This window comes from Lampetra planeri, chromosome 78 (assembly GCF_965212315.1).
Source record: "Lampetra planeri chromosome 78, kcLamPlan1.2.h2, whole genome shotgun sequence".
Taxonomy (NCBI): domain Eukaryota; kingdom Metazoa; phylum Chordata; class Hyperoartia; order Petromyzontiformes; family Petromyzontidae; genus Lampetra; species Lampetra planeri.
In genome coordinates this window covers 1,823,319-1,846,213 of record NC_136183.1, presented here as the reverse complement: position 1 = coordinate 1,846,213, position 22,895 = coordinate 1,823,319, and the positions used below count along the sequence as shown (strand labels likewise).

The 22,895-nt window shown below is 48.9% G+C and overlaps 1 protein-coding gene across 1 annotated transcript in view; it reads right to left on the bottom strand.

The window, feature by feature from the left end:
- Positions 1–10,441: 10,441 nt before the first annotated feature.
- LOC144738124 (uncharacterized) overlaps positions 10,442–22,895 on the bottom strand; it is a 31,414-nt gene continuing 18,960 nt past the window's right edge. The window contains exon 3 of the transcript XR_013589143.1: positions 10,442–20,362. The gene's annotated coding sequence lies outside the window, so the exon portion shown is untranslated. The remainder of the gene's footprint in view (positions 20,363–22,895) is intronic.

Here is a 22,895-nt window from a genome sequence, read left to right as displayed (position 1 = left end):
CTACGTGACTTTACCGAAAAAACCTAAGAATAAGATACAATGTATTTCATAGAGAGAGAGCCTCCCAACCGCCTTTGTCTCCCAGCAGCAAGTGATAGAAAATTGCATACGCATGCAGAGGGCATCTCCCATTCAAAATAAATCAAACACCAGGAAAAATTCCAAACCACGATGTAAGTATTGTAAACATCGCTACAAACATACCTTGAGTCACCTACAAAATCAGAACATCAAGCTATGAGGTAAAATAATATTTTTTACTTCCAAACGGTACCACAGGACTCGACTTCAAAGCCACAACACCCCCTTTGTGAGAGGCAAAGAATGTCACACTCAGCCATGGGGGAAGAGGGGGAAACCCCCTCCTTCCAGATTCATTATTGCAGAGGGTTGGAGGACTGAAAGCACGCACGTGGGGGCAATCTGGAGCAGCTGTTTCCATTGATGGCGAGACGGCTCGAGGAAGGCGACAGGAACCAGGCTTTGATTAAACTTATATTACCTCAATAAAATCAGAACACACACACACGTACCCCGGACAGACAGCTGTTCCCACAGGCCAGAGAGCGAAATCAAAAGAAGTTCTGGTCCTTTGTGAGAAGGCGAGCCGAGGGGAGAGATTTTCACATAAAAACAGAGACACGACCCATACATCGATGCTACTGCAAGGGACAGAAGAGCTACGACCAGCGAGCAGACTCCGGGGCACGGCCTCGAGATCAACAATGGGTGGTGTCTCGCAGAGAAGAGGGGGGAGGTGATACTCGGTGCTGAGTTCGGCATGGACCGACAGAGTATCGCTGAAAGTTTTATTCTACATTTATCCTGATGTTTTGAGGCGCTTGCAAAGTCAAGGATTGCGATCAATTGTATTGTACTAAGCTTTCACAGTTGATTAAGAGGGTGCGAATACAATTTACAAGTTTTGAGAGTGAGTCCCAGCTCCCACGAGCAGCTGCAGCTCAATTTGAACTGACGAGCAACGTCAAGCAATCAACCTCGAGAAAGGGCGGAAAGCGCCAAGCGTCGACCAAGCCAGCATCACAGAGAACCAGCTGCAGCTACGGAGCAGGAGAGAGCGCGCAACAACGCCACCAGCGCCACCGAGCAAGGGAGTCAGTTGCCAGCGGACAAGCGTTGTGCCGACTCGGCTCATCCAGCAGGGGAAAGAGCCTGACCAGCCGCCCGTGAGGAAGAGGAGAGCGCAGGAGAGAGCGCATGCCCCCAGCGCCACCAAGCAAGGATGTCTGCCACCAGTGAACGAACTGCGAGCGCATCGTTCATCGCCAAAGAGCACGGAGCAGGAGAGAGCGCGTGCCCCCAGCGCCACCGAGCAAGGGTGTCAGCTTGCCAGCGGACGAGCGGCAAGAGCGATCGAGCATTTCAAGGACAAGCATCGTGCCGACGCAGCTTTTCCAGCAGTGGAAGGAGCCTGCAGCTACAGCAGCAGCAGCTCCATCTGACGCCCTGAGCATCAGAGAGCAACGAAGCCGCCCAAACTCCCACACCACCAACGCATCGCCTAGCGATAAACATACCCGGACCATCGCCCAGCAATAAACATACCCGGACCAATAAGAAGGATCAAGGAAACATACCACCACACACACATGAAACACATACCCGGACTAATAACAAGAAGACTAATTATAAGAATGCGTCAACTATTAGCTGATAACGAAGAACATTGCTGCCCATTGAGTTACATGGATACGGTCGTTTAGAAGTATTTTAGTCGTTATTTTTCTTTATAATTGCATACATATTTCGATTTAAAGCTTTCGTGACTGCAGGGATTCATCTTCTTGGTTCTTTCGGTAAAGTCACGTAGAAAGAAAATAATAAAATAATAAAACATAATAAAATAATTCTCACGACGTTTCGGCCACAACGCAAGCTGCCGTCCTCAGGTGAAGAAACAGGTCTGTCGAGAAGACGTGAAGAAACAGGTCTGTCGAGAAGACAGCGTCTGACGCTGTCTTCTGTTTCTTCACCTGAGGACGGCTGCTTGCGTTGTGGCCGAAACGTCGTGAGAGTTATTTTATGTTTTATTTTTATTATTTTCCTTCTACGTGACTTTACCGAAAGAACCAAGAAGATGCATACATATTACTAATGAATTCATCGATGTAAACTAAACGTTAGAAACCAACGTTACGAATCTACACTCACAGGGAGAATATTGTGTTGAAATCTTTATTTTGATCACAGAATCTTGCCCGCGAATTTATTGAAGCCTTAGCCAATTGATAAGCATCTGCTGAAGCAAGCACACTGCCGCACACCATTGTTCGAAGACAATTCGTTAAATGCATAATCTTACCGATCAATTCATTGACGCATACTTTGCCTTCGGGATGTTTCTTTATTGCCGTTCGTATGAATATCGTCGCATGCATGTTTAAGAAGTTTTTCCTGCTCACGTTACTCCGAGGAATTAATCGATTGTTCTGATTACCCAGTTTGACAACGTAATCATTGAGAGTTAAATGTACGGATCAATGAAAAGAACATCTCCAGGAGTACTGTGTTAACAATTCCAAGCATCAGAGTTCGCATATTAAAGTGTTATGTTTTTGTTTAGAAATTAAAGTTGCTTAACACATAAGTGTCTGAGTGGTGTCTTCCTAAGTTCATGCATAATAATCTTAATTATTAGAACTGCATCCTGCGGTGAGATTTGAATTTGGAGACCTGACATAAAATACTAAGACATAATCAGTAAATGTTAAAGTGAGAATAATTGTATTATCCCCGATTGATAATACAACCCTAGACAACGAAGCCGAGCTAAATTTAGCACAATTACATCACACTTGCATAACTTCATACAATTAATTGTATTATCCCCATTGATAATACGACCCTAGACAACGAAGCTAAGCCTAATGATCGTAACTGCATGCATTAGCATAATCGCCTGCATTTGAATAACTTTATATGAGTACACCTCCCAAATTAGTATAATTTATGCATATGTAGTGGTGGTATTGACGTGCGCCGACTGTGACAGTGATGGATCACGGGGCGGCGCGGGGTGCGGGGTTGGGCACGCGTTGTGGGCGTGGTGTGGACGCGCGCGCCGGGAGTGACAGATGACGAGGCGGCGCGGAGTGAGTGGTGAGGCACGATGAGATGTGGGAAAAGAGGATCGTAGCCAGCAACCGGCGATTGGTCGAATAAGTGGGTGCTCGCAGCGACGTCCGCAGGTGGGGTATAAAGGGGGACGCGCGAGAGCACTCGGGGAGAGTTACCCAGTTGAAGACCCGAAGACGGAGCTGAAGACCTAGTGAAGCCGAGTAGCTCAGTGGCGTTAGTCGCCGAGTAGCTAAGTGGATGTTGGTCATCCGAGTAGCTCAGTGGCGTTAGTCGCCGAGTAGCTAAGTGGATGTTGGTCATCCGAGTAGCTCAGTGGGCGTTAGTCGCCAAGTAGCTAAGTGGGTGTTTGTCACCCGAGTACTAAGTGGATGTTGGTCATCCGAGTAGCTCAGTGGCGTTAGTCGCCAAGTAGCTAAGAGGATGTTGGTCATCCGAGTAGCTCAGTGGGCGTTAGTCGCCAAGTAGCTAAGTGGGTGTTTGTCACCCGAGTACTAAGTGGATGTTGGTCATCCGAGTAACTCAGTGGGCGTTAGTCGCCAAGTAGCTAAGTGGGTGTTTGTCACCCGAGTACTAAGTGGATGTTGGTCATCCGAGTAACTCAGTGGGCGTTAGTCGCCAAGTAGCGAAGTGGGTGTTTGTCACCCGAGATACAAAGTAGGTGTTAGTCACCTGTAACCAAGTTTGATAAAATAAAGAGTGTGTTACCCGTGAAGTCGTCTCCCGTGGAGTTACTACATTACAACTGGCGTCAGAAGTAAACCTGTCTTCAAGAAGTATGGACACAAGGAAGACTACCCGTACCCACGAGCGAGGTCGGGATGACGACTGCGTACCGGGGACACCGACCTCGGGAGTTGAGGACGAGGAGTTGCCGCCGATGCAGCACTTCGCGGTGATGGCCGACGCTCCGCTTGCCTCCGACACCGGCCTCCAGGACGCGCACGCCCGCTTGGCGGAGTTGCTACTCGCCGCCGCCGCTGTCTTGGCCGACATCTCCGTTCCGGCGAGCGGAAAAAACGGCTGCGGGGGTCGTGGAGGAAGCGACGGTGGAGGATTCCCGCCAAAGGGCGCTTCGCGCCAAAAGCCTGGAAGTTGCCGCCGTTTTTGGGGGGCCGCCACCGATTGGCGGGAAAGACGGACGCCACGTGGCCGGACACCTCCGCGCAGCGCAGCCCACGTCATCGGCGCGCGCCGGAGCCCTCCATTTTGCGCCTGACAACCGAGCCGACATTTTACACAACTCCAGCGGAGCGCGGGAAAATCTCTCCGACGTCGACGACGATCGGGTCCTCCAGCAAAGATTGCCCACGCTGTCGGCGTTCAAGGCGGATGGGGGCGACTGGGGAGCCTTCCAACGAAGGTTCCTCGCTCATCAGGAGATGTCGGGGTGGTCCGACACCACTGCCCTGCGTGCGTTGCCAGCGATGCTTGACGACGACGCGCTTGCAGCCTTCACATCTGCTGCAAGGTCGTCCCGCTCTACGCTCCAGGCCGCACTACACCTGATGGCGAAGGTGTTCGGGCCGCCCTCCACGTGCCGCCACCAGTTCTACGATCGGCGGAAGGTGGCTGGGGAAACGACGCTAGCCTACCGCACGGCACTGCTCGCCTTGGCGGACGCGGCTTTTCCCCGCATGGATAAGGAGGGGAAGGACGCCATGGTGACGGAGCAGCTGCTGGTGTTGGCCCACGAGTTGGGGGTCCCCATCAACGTGGCAGACGAGATGGAGATCTGCTCCCTGGCGATCGCCACGAGCATTCACGCGTACGAGGTCCTCAAACGCAAGCCGGGGGTCGTCTGCAAATGGCCGGGGAATGCGGCACTGGCCGCCACGATCGCCGAACCTCAGCCAGCTGCGGTGCAGGAGCGGGCCTTCGCTGCACCGTGTCCGGGGGAGTGGAGAACGGGAGGTCGTTCGCCCACACGTTCGCCCCGCAAGCTGGAGCAACCGAAACCTACGACGTCCGTCGTCTGCTACAACTGCGGCCTTCGGGGTCACGTCGCAGCCGGGTGCCGGGCCCCGCGTCCGCGCACCGCAGGACCACGTCGGGACGACGACCAGGGCCACAAGTCATCCCAACAAAACCCGGCAAGTCGCGGCACCTCACACGTTCGGTCCACAAACACGGCACATTCGGGTCGCCGCTTCGCGGTGGGGGGTTCGCGGCTGGGTGCCGGGGGTTCAATTCGGCGGGGGGGGTCCGTACGCGGCCCGCAAGCAGTCGAGTGGTCCGAATTGGCCCACAGGATCGTGGCTGCGTCAGCCGGGTCGTCCGTGGTAACGGGGTTCATTGACGGGGTTGAGGTCCGGGTGCTTGTTGACACGGGTGCGTCGGCCACCATCATCTCGGACCTTATTTATAACATCCTTCCCGTCCAAAGTAGACCCCTTCTGCCGGTAGACGTGCCATTTTATGCGGCGAATGGGGGATCCCTGGGGATCATCGGCCAGATTCGGGCGACTATTTGCATTGGGGACATTAAATTAGCGGGCCCTATTTTTGTATCATCATCGCTGGCCGTTCCCTGTTTGCTAGGTACGGACTTTTTGTCAAAAATGCCCATCAAAATTCTTATTGATCAGGCCTGCATAGAGCTTCCGTCAGGTCGGCGGGTTGCCTTCTTGTCGAGCCCTATCAAAGTGCGCACGGTTTGTGCGACGGTGCAGGCGCTGGCGACTCACACTGTACGGGTACCCCCGGGATCGCAAATGTTAGTACCCCTTCGGTTCAGGAAGCCACTCGAGGTGGGTGCGGAGGCACAGGGGGTGCTGTTGGGGCCGTCAAACAGAGCCAGTAAGGGCCTCGACTTAGCGGTTGCTCAAACCATGGTGAGAGGGGACAGTGAGCCGTTCGTAATGGTCCTGAATACGGGGTCGCGGCCGGCCGTAATTGCGCAGGGAACGGTGCTGGCTCACGCCGCGCCGCTGCCCGTTGAGGAACGGCTCGTGGCTCAAGCAGATTTTACTGTCGAGTCGCATCCTCAAAGTGATGAGGGGACTGAGTGGTTGGACTCGCTGTGTGCGGGTTCTGCTAACTTGTCCGGGGTGCAATTGGGAGCATTGAGGGGTTTGCTCATTGAGTTTGCTGACGTGTTCAGCAAACATAAGTACGATATCGGCTGCACTGACCTGTTGCGCCACCACATAGCTACAGGGGACGCGGCCCCTATTCGTCAGAATCCTTTCCGGCTCAGCCCGGCCGAGAAGGAACATGTGCAATCGGCGGTTAATGATATGTTGGCGGCCGATATCAATTCGCCCTCTTCTAGTCCGTGGGGTGCTCCTATTGTCCTAGTAAAGAAACAGGACGGGTCCTTGCGGTTTTGTGTCGATTTCCGCCGCTTAAACAAAATCTCGATGGCGGATGCGTATCCGCTCCCCAGGATGGATGAGTCGCTGGATGCCTTGGCGGGAGCGCAGTTTTTTTCCACACTCGATCTGCTTTCTGGATTTTGGCAATTGCCACTCGATAACGAGTCTAAACCTAAAACTGCTTTCCGCACACCTGGGGGCCTTTTTGAATTCAACCGTTTGCCCATGGGCTTACATTCCGCCCCCGCCACGTTCCAGAGACTCATGGAATTGGTTTTGTCAGGCCTCCAATGGGATACCTGTTTGATTTATCTTGACGATATTATCGTCTTTAGTCGGACTTTCGAGGAGCACCTCCAGCGACTGAGAGCGGTGTTCCTCAGGATGCGTTCCGCTAAGCTAAAATTTAAACCGGCTAAATGTTTTCTGCTTCGGGAATCTGTCAGATATTTGGGCCATATCGTGAGTCGTTCAGGGATCTCGACGGACCCTGCTAAGACGCATTGCGTCAGCTCATGGCCAACGCCAACCTCGGTCACGGAGGTTCGTAGTTTCATTGGTTTTGCCTCCTATTACCGTCGTTTTGTCAAGCAATTTGCCACCATAGCCAAGCCCCTGCACGCTTTGACGGCTAAGGGTGTGAGGTTTCACTGGGGGGCAGAGGAGGAGGATGCGTTCTGCTCCCTCCGTGACGCTTTGGTGCAGGCTCCCCCCTTGTGTTACCCCGATTTCACACAACCGTTTTTGCTTGACACGGACGCCAGCAATACGGGTATCGGGGGGGTGCTCTCACAGTTGGTCGGGGGGGTTGAACGGGTGGTCGCCTACGGTAGTAGGGTTCTTTCCCCCGCAGAACAACGCTATTGCGTAACTCGTCGTGAATTGTTAGCCATTGTGTTTTTTACACAGCAATTCAGGCCGTATCTTTACGGCCGTCATTTTACGGTCCGGACGGACCATGCGGCTCTACAATACGCTATGCGCGTGGCGCAGCCATCGGGCCAATTGTCCCGATGGTTGGAGGTCCTTCAAGACTACCAATTCACGACGATTTACCGAAAAGGGTTGCGGCACTCAAACGCGGACGCCTTGTCGCGGTTGCCGCCGTGCACGGACTGCACATGTTTGTTGGGATCAGCGCGGTGCAAACCCCCGGTCGCCGGCGCCCCGGGAGTTGCGCTCGCCGCCACTGACACCCCGGGAGAGGACGCCCCCACGGGGAGGGATTCGCTGTTGTCGTTGCCCCTCATTGAGTGGGGCCGCCTCCAGATGTCCGACAGCTCCCTACTTACGCTGCGTCGGAAAGTTGGCGCTCCCGAACAAGGGGAGGCGCGGGTCGGTTCCTGGGTGTGCAGACAGGGCCTGTTGATGAGGTGGGACAACATGTCCCGGCGTCACGTGCTCGTGGTGCCTGTTGCTATGCGGGGTAGGATTGTTCTGGCAGCTCATGAACGGCTCATGCATCTGGGTTTTCACAAAACGCTCGCCCTAATCCAGCGAGACTATTATTGGCCGGGGATGGGTAACGACGTGGCGAATATTCTTAAGGGATGCGTAGAGTGCGCCAAAAGGAAACCGCCACCATTGGCGGCTAATCCACCGCTGCAATCCATTCAGGTTTCGCGTATAAACGAATTGGTAGCGTTGGACATCTTGGGGCCCTTTCCGGTTACACCAAGGGGAAATAGGTTCCTGCTGGTTGGCGTGGAATACTTCACCCGATGGCCTATGGCATGGCCGCTCGCCAACCAGTCGGCTGCGGCGGTGGCGGACGCCTTTGTCCAGGGTTATGTGTTGGACAAGGGCGCCCCCGAACGCTTGCTGACGGATCAAGGGAAGAATTTTTCGAGCGTTTTGTTGCGCGAGGTGTGCGACCTGTTGGGTACAAAGAAAGTGCGTACTTCCCCCTACCACCCGCAGACTGACGGGATGGTTGAGCGTCTGAACAGAACGATTACGTCTATGTTGTGCCAACAGGTCTGCGACGATCAGGTTGATTGGGACTTACAGGTGCCGGGGGTACTCGCGGCCTATCGAATGGCCCCTCATGCGGCGACAGGGTTTTCCCCATTTTTTCTTATGTATGGGCGGGAGGCCGATCCGGCCATGGACGTCCAACTGGGGATTTCCCAGCCACGTGCAAAATCTAAATTGGCAGACCACATCAAATTTAATATCGCCAAATTGACTGAAGCGCGGGAGGGGGCAAGGTTGAATTCGCGGTCGCGGCAAATTGCAAACGAGAAATTGCATGAGCGGAGGGTGCATACGCATGATTGGAAACCAGGCGATAAGGCCTGGCTGCATTGTCCACATGCACCGTTGGCTACGTCCCCCAAGTTGTTGAGACCTTGGAGGGGACCGGTGGAAATTGTGCGGGTTGCACGGCCCCAGAGTATACAGATTAAATGGGGGAAACGCCGTTGGTATGTGCACCCCTCCCGACTGAAGCCCTATGCAGCACCGTGTGACCCCGTTCTGTGCCGTGACGACCGGGCGTGTGATGTGACCGTCGACTCGGGGAGGGAGGTGTCGCAGGCTGATCCTCACGTGTCTCCACCTGACCCACCCCCAGGTGCCTCGGGCTTGACGGCTGCTGACCATCGAGAGCCTGAACCCCGGGGCATGCACGAGTCCTCGATGCCTGGCCGATGTCTTCCTGAACCGCCGGCACCACCGGACGTTCAACCGCGTCTGGTGCCGTACGACGGACCGGCAAGGCGGACTCGGGCTAGGTCTCAACAATTTTCATGAGGACGGGTTTTTTTTTGTGCTCTACACCGAGCTCGCCCGGTGTTCCCCTCTGCCGGGATAATGTCCCGTTGTAGGGACGCTCGGAAGAAAAGGGGACACTGCACGAGTCGAAAGAAAAAAAAAAAATTTTCCATTTATTTTTTTTGTATACACATTGCTATTGTCACTCGCCGGTTTGTATATATTGTTCTGTTGTCGCGGTGGCATTGGTTGAGGGTTGCGGATGGTGGTGTTCGCGTCGTGTTGTGTTGTTAGCTTAGTTGTTGTTCTTGTTGTTGTGTTGTGTTACGGGGCACACAGGGAGGGTTTGTAATTTTTGTAGCAGCCGGGGCGGCTGCGAGCTATGTGGTAGGGGGTGATGTAGTGGTGGTATTGACGTGCGCCGACTGTGACAGTGATGGATCACGGGGCGGCGCGGGGTGCGGGGTTGGGCACGCGTTGTGGGCGTGGTGTGGACGCGCGCGCCGGGAGTGACAGATGACGAGGCGGCGCGGAGTGAGTGGTGAGGCACGATGAGATGTGGGAAAAGAGGATCGTAGCCAGCAACCGGCGATTGGTCGAATAAGTGGGTGCTCGCAGCGACGTCCGCAGGTGGGGTATAAAGGGGGACGCGCGAGAGCACTCGGGGAGAGTTACCCAGTTGAAGACCCGAAGACGGAGCTGAAGACCTAGTGAAGCCGAGTAGCTCAGTGGCGTTAGTCGCCGAGTAGCTAAGTGGATGTTGGTCATCCGAGTAGCTCAGTGGCGTTAGTCGCCGAGTAGCTAAGTGGATGTTGGTCATCCGAGTAGCTCAGTGGGCGTTAGTCGCCAAGTAGCTAAGTGGGTGTTTGTCACCCGAGTACTAAGTGGATGTTGGTCATCCGAGTAGCTCAGTGGCGTTAGTCGCCAAGTAGCTAAGAGGATGTTGGTCATCCGAGTAGCTCAGTGGGCGTTAGTCGCCAAGTAGCTAAGTGGGTGTTTGTCACCCGAGTACTAAGTGGATGTTGGTCATCCGAGTAACTCAGTGGGCGTTAGTCGCCAAGTAGCTAAGTGGGTGTTTGTCACCCGAGTACTAAGTGGATGTTGGTCATCCGAGTAACTCAGTGGGCGTTAGTCGCCAAGTAGCGAAGTGGGTGTTTGTCACCCGAGATACAAAGTAGGTGTTAGTCACCTGTAACCAAGTTTGATAAAATAAAGAGTGTGTTACCCGTGAAGTCGTCTCCCGTGGAGTTACTACATTACACATATAATTACATAAATTAGCATAATTTCGAATAATTAAAAAAAATATTAAATTTTCATTAAATGTTTTTTATTTTCATTAATTTTTCAAGACCCGGCATATACAACAAGGTCCATATCGCCATTGGTAATGTAGCCACGTCGGGGATGGTCTTGATTTCAAGGTCCTTGGCGGTGTCCTGCTTGTTGGGCACCGACTTTCTTCGTAGAATGCCCGTTAAAATTCTTGTTAATCAGGGATGTCTGGAGTTGCCAGAAGGGCGAAAAAAGTTTTTTTTGCCATCCCCGTTGAGTCGTCCATCGCCGTGCATTGCCGTGCAGGCGCTTGCAGATGTCACGGTGGAGATTCCTCCGGGCACCCAAATGCTCGCTCCATTACGATATCGGAAACGTTTCGACGAAGCAGACGCGGCAGCAGGGGTTCTGCTGTCCCCGTCAAACACCACTACCAAGAGTCTTTCTCTTGTGGCTGCTCAGATGATTGTCCGAGCCGGTCAAGCCCCGTTTTTGCAAGTTTTGAACGGGGGTCCGGAAGGCATTTTGGTCCCGGCCGGTACGGTTTTGGCTCACGCCACTACCGTGTTTATGGATCACGAGGAGGGACGACAACACATATTGGCTGGGGAAGTGGATTACGGTGCTAATTCCGACGATCGATGGATCGCGGAATTGTGCCAGGAAAATTCATCATTGGCCATTGAGGAGCGTAACGCACTGAGGGCGCTGCTGTCTGACTACGCTGACATTTATAGCAGGAACGATTTTGATTTGGGTCGCACATCGCTTTTGTCCCACCACATTGACACCGGTGAGGCGAGCCCGATATGGATGTGCCTCAGAGAGGGACCATGTGCGCTGTGTGGTGGATGAGATGATTGCCGCTGACATAATTTCGCCATCTAATAGCCCTTGGGGCGCTCCTGTTGTGCTCGTTAATAAAAAGGATGGTAGCCTCCGGTTTTGTGTTGACTTCCGTGAGCTAAATAAGGTTCTAGACTTGAAGCTTTCGTGACTGCAAGGATTCATATTCTTAGGTTTTTTCGGTAAAGTCACGTAGGTAAAACATTAAAATTAATAAAAGTAAAATAAAATAAAAATCACGTTTCGGAGGCAACACAAGCTTCCGTCTTCAGGTGGAACCGTCACACCCACGACAGCTGTATCAAGTAAATGACAGATTGCAGGAGCTACCACTCCGTTTATATAATGGTTGGAGAGGGGGGGGGGGGGGAAGGGCCAAGTGCAGCACACTTTTTTATTCATATGGTAAGGTGAGGCTTAAGACTAAGAATAGACTGCATAACAAAGGCTGAGCTACCCTTTTTGGATGTCCTAATTAAAAGGAGACCTGATGGTTCAATGAGCCACTCTGTCTACAGGAAAGCCACCCATACAGATGCTTACCTAAAACAGATTCCCACCACCATCCATCCCAGAAGAATTCCCTCATCAAGACTCTATACCATAGAGCCCAATGCATCTCCGACCAGGAACACGTTGCCAGTGAACTCAAACACGTACGCAAGCTCTTGAGGCTAATGGTTACTCTGACTATACAATCCGCAAAGCCATCACTCCAAGCATCGAGAAAGATCCTGTTGAGGAGCCTTTCAAAACACTCACCTTACCCTACATTGCTGGGGTCACAAAAAAGATCTCCAAAATCCTGATAAAACACAAGATCCAGGTCCGATTCAACACAGTACATAAAATCCGTGATCTGGTCCCATCTGTAAAAGATGTGGTTCCAGACATACAGTACCCTGGCGTCTACAAACTAAGTTGCCTCTGTGGTAGCAGTTACATTGGAGAAACCAAACGACATGTCTTGGACCACATCCGTGAACATAAAGCAGACTTGAAACACGGTAGGACAAACACCTCAGCTGTGGAAGATCACTGTTACAATTCAGTGGGCTCACATGATATTGACTTCTCCAAGACAGGTTCTCTGCAAGCCATCTGGCGACCATGAGAGATTCGTTCATGAGGCGATCCACATATACATACACAGAGACAATTTCAACCGAGAAGATGGATTCTGGCTCAGCAATCATTGGAAGGACGTAATAGACCATTTCGGATCTTAACTGATTGTGTTCACATGTACGGTGACTTTCAGACCGCAGTCCGCTCACTGGCATTAACTATATATATCTTGTATTCTCCGCAGGGAATGGATTCTTTGCTCCGCTGCAAGTTTCCTAACACCACTCTCCCATTGACATATTTCGTTGCTTCCTCTTAGTATATTCTTAGGTTTTTTCGGTAAAGTCACGTAGGTAAAAAATTTAAATTAATAAAAGTAAAATAAAATAAAAATCACGTTTCGGAGGCAACACAAGCTTCCGTCTTCAGGTGAAACCGTCACAGCCACGACAGCTGTATCAAGTAAATGACAGATTGCAGGAGCTACCACTCCGTTTATATAATGGTTGGAGAGGGGGGAAGGGCCAAGTGCAGCACACTTTTTTATTCATATGGTAAGGTGAGGCTTAAGACTAAAAATAGACTGCATAACAAAGGCTGAGCCTTTGTTATGGAGAGGTACGGTTTGTGACTCAACCTGTGACAAGGAGAAAGCAACTAAACATGGTAAGCCTGTGATAGTTGTCTGTCAAATAATATTGGCCAAATAAGTGTAGTTAAATCTTTTTTGCATGGTTGATCACATCTTTCCAATGATTACTCAGTTTGTAACCATCATCACGGTTGAAATTATATCTGTGTTTGTATATTTGTATGGCTTCGTGTACAAACCTTTGATGGTAGCCAGGAGGTTTGCAGAGAACCTTGGTCTCGGAAAAGACAATTTCATGAGAGCCCACCGAGTTGTAGCAATGATCGGCAACGGCCGAAGAATCAGTTCTGCCGTGTTTCAGATCTGACTTGTGGTCGCGGACACGATCAGAAACATGACGTTTCATTTCTCCAATGTAGCAATCACCACAAATGCAACTCAACTTGTAGACTCCAGGATACTGTAAGTCAGGAACGACATCCTTCACAGATGGAATCAGATCACGGATTGTATGCACTGTACTGAATCGGACTTGGATCTTATGTTTGTTTAAACGGAGTGGTAGCTCCTGCAATCTCTCATTTACTTGATAAAGCTGTCGTGGCTGTGACGGTTCCACCTGAAGACGGAAGCTTGTGTTGCCTCCGAAACGTCGTCATTTTTATTTTATTTTTATTAATTTTAATGTTTTACCTACGTGACTTTACCGAAAAAACCTAAGAATATGCTAAATAAGGTGTTCGTGGCAGATGCGTACCCTCCGCCACGGATGGACGATTCCCTCGATGCCTTGTCAGGAGGGGCTTTTGGCAGCTGCCCTTCGATGATTCAAGGCCAAAGACGGCATTCCGTACACCTCAAGGCCTGTTTCAATTTAACTGTCTTCCCATGGGGCTCAACGCCGCTCCCGCCATGTTTCAGCGCTTGATGGATACTGGTTTTGGCCAGGTTGCAATGGGACACATGTCTCATGTACTTAGACGATGTTATTGTGTTCAGTCGTACGTTCGAGGAACACCTTCAGCGATTCAAGGCTGTTTTCGACATGATACGTTCCGCTAATCTTAAATTCAAGCCTAAGAAGTGTCATCTTCTGCAACGCTCCGTGCGCTACTTAGGTCACATTGTCAGCTCCGACGGCGTCGCCACGGACCCAGACAAAACCTATTGCATCCGTGACTGGCCAATCCCCATCTCAGTGGGGGATGTGCGTCGGTTTGTCGGGTTCGTGTCCTACTACCGTCGTTTCGTTCTGAATTTTGCTACCATCGCGAGGCCTCTGCACGTCCTGATGGGGAAGAATCAGAGGTTTAAATGGGGATCGGAGGAGCTGGTGTTTAAAACCTTCTGGGATCGATTGGCGATCACGCCGACACTCGATCATCCTGACTTTTCATTGCCCTTTATCCTGGACACTGACGCCAGCGATACGGGCATTGGCGCCATTTTGTCCCAGTGTAAAAATGGCGCGGAAAGGGTGGTGGCGTATGGTAGCCGTGTTCTCTCTTTGGCGGAGACTCACTACTGTGTTCCATGCAGGGAACTATTGGCGATCGTCCATTTCGTTCGCCAATATCGTCCTTACCTGTACGGCAGAAAATGTAATGTATGCACTGACCATGCTGCCCTACAATACTCCTTAAAGATTGAACAACCGTCTGGCCAGCTGTCGCGATGGCTTGAGACATTGCAGGAATTCTCCTTTGACATATGCTACCGTAAGGGCTCTCGCCACAGTAATGCGGATGCGTTCTCCAGGTTTCCGCAGGGATTCCCTTGCGCATGCGCGTCAGGCACTAATCGGTGCAGGATTCTCCCTCAGCCCCCTCGGCTTGTCATGTCCGCGGTGGCGGACTCCGCGGGCCATGCTGGGTTGGAGCCGGCTGACAGGGCGTTGAACCTGCCGTGCTCGGGATGGATAGGCGAGCAGCTTTTGGATGACTCGTTGGTTTCGCTGCAATGTCGGGCTGACGGATCACGGGTGGCCTCGTCCAAGGATGACTCCCAACAGGCTACCTTCCAGGATGGGTTATTGATGTGGAGGGACGATCTGTTGGGCCGTTGGCGTCTGGTGGTTCCCGTTGCGCTATGGCACGAGCGGATTCGGGCGCTGTACGCCGAAAAATGGTTGCGCCTCGGCATGCAGAAAAACTTAACTCACGATGCAGAGGGATTACTTTTGGTCCGGCATGACAGCCGATGTTGCCAAGTCTATTCAAGCCTGCCCCGAATGCGCTCGGCGGAAACCACCGCTTCAGAAACACATTCCACTCTTGAAATCGATTAAGGTTACATGAATTCATGAATTGGTGGCTCTCGATATACTCGGGCTGTTTCCTCCTCCCGCCAGGGGAAACAAATTGTTAGTGGGGGTGGAAGCCAAAAGCAGGCCGATTGGGACCTTCACATTCCTAGCGTGCATTCCGTCTACCGTATGGCCCCGCATGCTTCTACTAAATACTCGCTGTTCTTCCTCATGTATGGTCGGGAGAACGTGCCACCGATTGGCGTACAACTGGGAGCGAACGCTAAGGGTCCCACGCTGACCCTCCCCGAACACGTCCGCAATTCCGTTCGCCATGTCACAGAAGCACGGGAGGCAGCACAAATTGCCAAGGCCAAAATCCAGGCCCGTAACGAGCGATGTGCTCTTCGGTCGCGTCGCGACATCCCGTGGGCTGTGGGCGACCAGGCCTGGCTCCAGGTGCCGGTGGGTACTTCTCCCAAGCTGCACAGACCATGGCAAGGGCCTGTCGAATTGATAGACATACACAACCCTCAATGTGTGCGTATCCGGGCAGATTCGCGCCGTTGGTACGTCCACACATCTCGGTTGAAACCCTTCTTTGCTCCTCGCGTTGATCCGTCATCCCCATTGACTACCCTGCCGGGGTCTAATGTGTCCGATGTGCCACCTCGGTTGCCGGTTGATCCCCAAAAGGGACCTGTTTTGCCTCCCACAGACTCACAGGCCCTGAACGCCCCCCTGGAGTAGTAAGTGCACACATTGGGGTGGGGGGGGAGAGAAGAGGACATGACACTCGGATGAATTTGCCGTCAGAGTTGTGTGTATCTTTTGTGCATTCTGAACGTGAAGAAGAAATCCCCCCCAGCCTCCACCGATGACGCGCGTGCGTTGCTAGGGGCAAACCCCCCTGCAGCTTGGGCGGGGCGTGGAGATAAATAAATAATGCGAAATCGCAAAAACGCGCTAATTTAACTAATTTAAAGGTTATGCACGTGAAAAAGAAATGCAGTAAAACCTTGGATTGCGAGCATAATTCGTTCCGGAAACGTGCTCGTAATCCAAAGCACTCGTATATCAAAGCGAATTTCCCCATAAGAAATAATGGAAACTCAGATGATTCGTTCCACAACCCAAAAATATTCATGTAAAATTATTAATACAAAATACCTTTTATATTTGTATTATTTAAATTTAATCTAAAGTAATCCAATTTATTAATTACATTTTACGTGGCTGGTGTGAGGGAAACGAGAGGAGAGGAGGGTTATTGTGTAGGACGGCTTTCACTGTCACTAACGAAATCACTGCCATCTGTTGCCTCACTGGAATATTTTTTCTTTTGTGCGACTTTAACAAGGAACCTATCCAATGATACTTGCTTTTGCCTCCTTTTGAGGAGGTAAAAATCATTGTTGCAGTACATTTACTAAAGAACAGTCACTACATTTCGATTTAAAGCTTTTGTGACTGCAAGGATTCATCTTCTTGGTTCTTTCGGTAAAGTCACGTAGAATGGAAATAATAAAATAATAAAAATAAAACATGAAAAAATTTTATTCTCACGACGTTTCGGCCACAACGCAAGCAGCCGTCCTCAGGTGTAGAACAGGTCTGTCGAGAAGACAGAGTCTGAATGACATGCCCCAGGCTTGGAGCAACTATTAAAGCTGGGATGGAGGGGCGAAGAGCGTCTTGACAAAATAATTTGCATATCAAGAGGAATTTAGCATATTTATGGGAAATGCAGATATGTGATTAGTACTAATTGTGAAATGCGTAGGTTTGGCGAGGGGTTTAATAATAATAGTTCAATTTGTAACGCGCGCAAATTTGCAGACGCGGTGGCCGCAACTCAGAGGCGCGGAGCCAAGCTCAGAGTCGCTCAAAAGCATGACTGTAGAGGTGAGTTTTTAAGCGTCTCTTTGAAGGAGGCGATTGAGGTGATGCTGCAAATGTGCATAGGGATATCGTTCCAGACTGTTGGGGCTGCCACCGAGAAGCGGTGCATAGACATGACCATCCTGGATCTTGGTATCAAGAGGAGGTCGTGAGTCGCGCTGCGCAGGCATCTGCCGTGTGCTGAGCTGCAAGTTGTCAATAATGAAGAAAGGTACGGCGGGCAGGCGGATATGAAGGCATTGTGGCAGAGGCAGGCGGTCTTGTATGTGACCCTACTGGCGATGGGTAGCCAGTTGAGAGCACGGAGACAAGCTAGTGAGTCGAGACGGGATGAGTGTGGGAAATGACGACGCGTGCTAGGTTATTTTGTAGTCTTTGAAGTTTCTTTAGGTTGCCAGCGGAGGTCCGGACTAGGACGGAGTAACAACAGTCAAGGCGAGACCCAACTATGCAACATGCCAAAGTGTTGGCAATTTCAGTAGAGATGAGAGGACGTATGTGTCTAAGAGCCTTCAGGTGAAAGTTACATGAGCTGATGATATGGTTGGTTTGACGGTCGAAGGATAAAGTTGAATCTAGGATGACACCGAGGTAGCTGAAGTGGTCGGTGAACTTGATGCTGTGACCAAAGATGTGTATGTGTGTGGGGAGTGCTGCTGAATTGAGACGTTGCTTGGTACCTAACATGATGGCCACTGACTTTTTCGGATTAAGGGCTAGGTTGTGTGCAGTGAACCATTGTTGCACGGCGGTGGTACATTCCGAGAGCTTCTAGAATCCAGATGCATTGCTAGAATCGATGGCGGTGAATAGAATCGTATCATCCGCGTATGAGTGATGTTTAACACCGAAGCTTGCAATGAGCCAGCCGATCAGGGAAGGGTAGGCTGTTTAAAGTCATTATGCCCGTGCATTATGCAGGATTAGCAGCATCAAAGGGAGAGGGTCGGGGTAGCATTAATAAAGAGAAGGAATGTTAATAGTATGTATCTGCAGTAACTAAACCACCACGTAAACAACTAAAGAATAAACTACATAGTATCATCAGTATACTAAATATACTCTTCAATAAGCTGAGCTACTAACAGTAATACATTACAATTCTATGTCGCAAAAAATATAATATGCTACCCGCTAAACTTTATTCTCTTACCTCACACGGGTATACCCAGTACTATATACTGCCATAGACAAACCCAACATTAAATTACATACTGCATTGCTATACACCATTGTAATATTACACTATGTATTATTCTACCTACCCTACTGTATATCACACTGCTGTATATTCACTATACAATTACGATACTATATATTACTTTTTACATTGTATAAAACATAACAATTGTATACTATTCATTATTATACAATCAGCTATACACTATACCATTGACCATCGCGTGAAAGATACTAAGAGGAGTGGTAGCGCTGGTAATCTCTCATTTACTTGATACAGCTGTCGTGGCTGTGACGGTTCCACCTGAAGACGGAAGCTTGTGTTGCCTCCGAAACGTCGTGATTTTTATTTTATTTTACTTTTATTAATTTATTTTTTTACCTCCGTGACTTTACCGAAAAAACCTAAGAATATACTAAGAGGAAGCAACGAAATATGTCAATGGGAGAGTGGTGTTAGGAAACTTGCAGCGGAGCAAAGAATCCATTCCCTGCGGAGAATACAAGATATATATAGTCAATGCCAGTGAGTGGACTGCGGTCTGAAAGTCACCGTAAACGTGAACACAATCAGTTAAGATCCGAAATGGTTTATTACGTCCTTCCAATGATTGCTGAGCCAGAATCCATCTTCTCGGTTGAAATTGTCTCTGTGTATGTATATGTGGATCGCCTCATGAACGAATCTCTCATGGTCGCCAGATGGCTTGCAGAGAACCTGTCTTGGAGAAGTCAATATCATGTGAGCCCACTGAATTGTAACAGTGATCTGCCACGGCTGAGGTGTTTGTCCTACCGTGTTTCAAGTCTGCTTTATGTTCACGGATGTGGTCCAAGACATGTCGTTTGGTTTCTCCAATGTAACTGCTACCACATAGGCAACTTAGTTTGTAGGCGCCAGGGTACTGTATGTCTGGAACCACATATTTTACAGACGGGACCAGATCACAGATTTTATGTACTGTGTTGAATCGGACCTGGATCTTGTGTTTTATCAGGATTTTGGAGATCTTTTTTGTGACCCCAGCAATGTAGGGTAAGGTGAGTGTTTTGAAAGGCTCAACAGGATCTTTCTCGATGCTAGGAGTGATGGCTTTGCGGATTGTATAGTCGGAGTAACCATTAGCCTCAAGAGCTTGGCGTACGTGTTTGAGTTCACTGGCAACGTGTTTCTGGTCGGAGATGCATTGGGCTCTATGGTATAGAGTCTTGATGAGGGAATTCTTCTGGGATGGATGGTGGTGGGAATCTGGTTTTAGGTAAGCATCCGTATGGGTGGCTTTCCTGTAGACAGAGTGGCTCATTGAACCATCAGGTCTCCTTTTAATTACAACATCCAAAAAGGGTAGCTTACCATCTTTTTCAACTTCGATGGTGAATCTGATGGCTGGGTGTATAGAATTGATGTGGTCAAGGAATTGGTCTAGAGCAGGCCGGCCATGTGGCCAGATGACAAAAGTGTCATCTACGTACCTCTTCCATAAGGTCGGGCGTAGAGTGGCAGTCTGGATGGCGTCAGTCTCAAATTTCTCCATGAAAACGTTGGCTACAACCGGAGATAGGGGGGAGCCCATTGGGGTGCCCTCAGTTTGTTTGTAGAAAGTTCCATTCCAAGTGAAGTATGTATTGGTTAAGCAGTGTCTCACCAGGGGGGGTACCCCCGTATTCAGTCCTTGATTAACCAAGTATTCAATGATTGTGATGGTGTCAGGTACAGGAACTTTGGTGAATAAGGAAACCACATCAAAACTGACAAGCAGGTAGTCTGGGGACAGGGAAATTCCCTTGATTGTCGATACCAGGTCAGTAGAGTTTAGTACTGCAGGTGGTTTTTCCAGTGAAAGGCCGCAGGATTTCAGACAAAAAACGAGCCAGTTTGTAGGTCGGGGAGTTGATAGTAGAGACAATGGGACGAAGAGGTGTATCTTCTTTATGTATCTTTGGCAAGCCATAAAATCTTGGTGGCCTGGCTGCAGAAGGTTTCAACGAAAACTGTTTGGTTTGATCAATTAATGCGGTTGAATCAGAAATGATTTTGTTGGTTTTAATGACGAGGCTATTGGTGAGGTCTCTTTTTATTTTTGTATAGCTGCCATCGTTGAGTAGTTCTTGAATTCGGGAAAGATTCTGTGATCAAAAGAAAAATCTCAACACAATAGTATCCCTGTGTCTAGATTCGTAACATAGATGCTTATAAATGTTTAGAGTGTCATCAATGAATTGATAAAGTTATGCAATTAATGAAAACATGACCGTATTCATGTAACTCAAGAGACAGAACAATTCTTTGGTTCTTTTCGGTTAAGTCACGTCTAAAAATAAAATAATAAATTAAAATAAAATAACATATTACGACGTTTCGATTGCAACACAAGCAATCATCATCAGGCATAAAAGAAATAGCAACAAAAATCTAACTAGAAAAAACTATAGACAGACATACAAGCAGACAGACATCACAACGGCACACAGAGAGAGGAGCAAGCTGACAACGCGGCACGGGCACGCAAGCCTGAAAATTAGGAGGCAGGCACACGAAAATTAAATAACCTAGTAAAATATCGAAATGTGATGTAATACAACACAGAGAGTCGGTTAACACACAATTAACGCATAGCCTGGTTGATTACGTGTTTCAAAATTTGCTAAGTTAGAATTTTAAGTGTGAGCAACAAAAATCTAACTAGTAAACTATAGACAGACATACAAGCAGACAGACATCACAACGGCACACAGAGAGAGGACACACATCGGCACAAAGAGAGGGGTCGTTTCTGTGACGGTCCCTTAAATATAGAGAGGAGGGGGTGGGGACGGGGAGAGGGAGAGGGCGGAGAGAATCAAGCATATCAAAGACTGCACGCCAACGTACCCTATTGTAAGTAAACTGACAACGCGGCACGGGAGCGCAAGCCTGAAAATTAGGAGACAGGCACAACGAAAATTAAATAACCTAGTAAAATATCGAAATGTGATGTAATACAACACAGAGAGTCGGTTAACACACAATTAACGCATATCCTGGTTGATTACGTGTTTCAAAATTTGCTAAGTTAGAATTTTAAGTGTGAAAATTCCAAGGAGAGCACACAGGCAGAGAGAACAAATAGCCAGAAAGAAAAAGGATAAGTTTAAAACTTCCCCGTAGAAGTGGTTCAATCTTAATTTAGGAGCTTTCGTGACTGCAGGAATTATTCTTTGGTTCTTTTCGGTTAAGTCACGTCTAAAAATAAAATAATAAATTAAAATAAAATAACATATTACGACGTTTCGATTGCAACACAAGCAATCATCATCAGGCATAAAAGAAATAGCAACAAAAATCTAACTAGAACAACGGCCGTTGTGATGTCTGTCTGCTTGTATGTCTGTCTATAGTTTTTTCTAGTTAGATTTTTGTTGCTATTTCTTTTATGCCTGATGATGATTGCTTGTGTTGCAATCGAAACGTCGTAATGTTATTTTATTTTATTATTTTATTTTTAGACGTGACTTAACCGAAAAAACCAAAGAATAATTCCTGCAGTCACGAAAGCTCCTAAATTAAGATTGAACCACTTCTACGGGGAAGTTTTAAACTTATCCTTTTTCTTTCTGGCTATTTGTTCTCTCTGCCTGTGTGCTCTCCTTGGAATTTTCACACTTAAAATTCTAACTTAGCAAATTTTGAAACACGTAATCAACCAGGATATGCGTTAATTGTGTGTTAACCGACTCTCTGTTGTATTACATCACATTTCGATATTTGACTAGGTTATTTAATTTTCGTTGTGCCTGTCTCCTAATTTTCAGGCTTGCGCTCCCGTGCCGCGTTGTCAGTTTACTTACAATAGGGTACGTTGGCGTGCAGTCTTTGATATGCTTGATTCTCTCCGCCCTCTCCCTCTCCCCGTCCCCACCCCCTCCTCTCTATATTTAAGGGACCGTCACAGAAACGACCCCTCTCTTTGTGCCGATGTGTGTCCTCTCTCTGTGTGCCGTTGTGATGTCTGTCTGCTTGTATGTCTGTCTATAGTTTACTAGTTAGATTTTTGTTGCTCACACCTAAAATTCTAACTTAGCAAATTTTGAAACACGTAATCAACCAGGCTATGCGTTAATTGTGTGTTAACCAACTCTCTGTGTTGTATTACATCACATTTCGATATTTTACTAGGTTATTTAATTTTCGTGTGCCTGCCTCCTAATTTTCAGGCTTGCGTGCCCGTGCCGCGTTGTCAGCTTGCTCCTCTCTCTGTGTGCCGTTGTGATGTCTGTCTGCTTGTATGTCTGTCTATAGTTTTTTCTAGTTAGATTTTTGTTGCTATTTCTTTTATGCCTGATGATGATTGCTTGTGTTGCAATCGAAACGTCGTAATATGTTATTTTATTTTAATTTATTATTTTATTTTTAGACGTGACTTAACCGAAAAGAACCAAAGAATAATTCCTGCAGTCACGAAAGCTCCTAAATTAAGACAGAACAATGCTTTTTCACATTCAACTAATAGTTAACACACCACAAATATATACAGTCCCTCCAGAAAAACGCAATTATGCGATCGCAAGATTTCACGCAAAATCAGCCAAAGTCCGCATATTTATGCGGGGGGCGCGTTTTTTCAAATACGCCACACTTTCGCCGCATAAATTGCAGATTTCCGCGCGCAAAATATGCGGG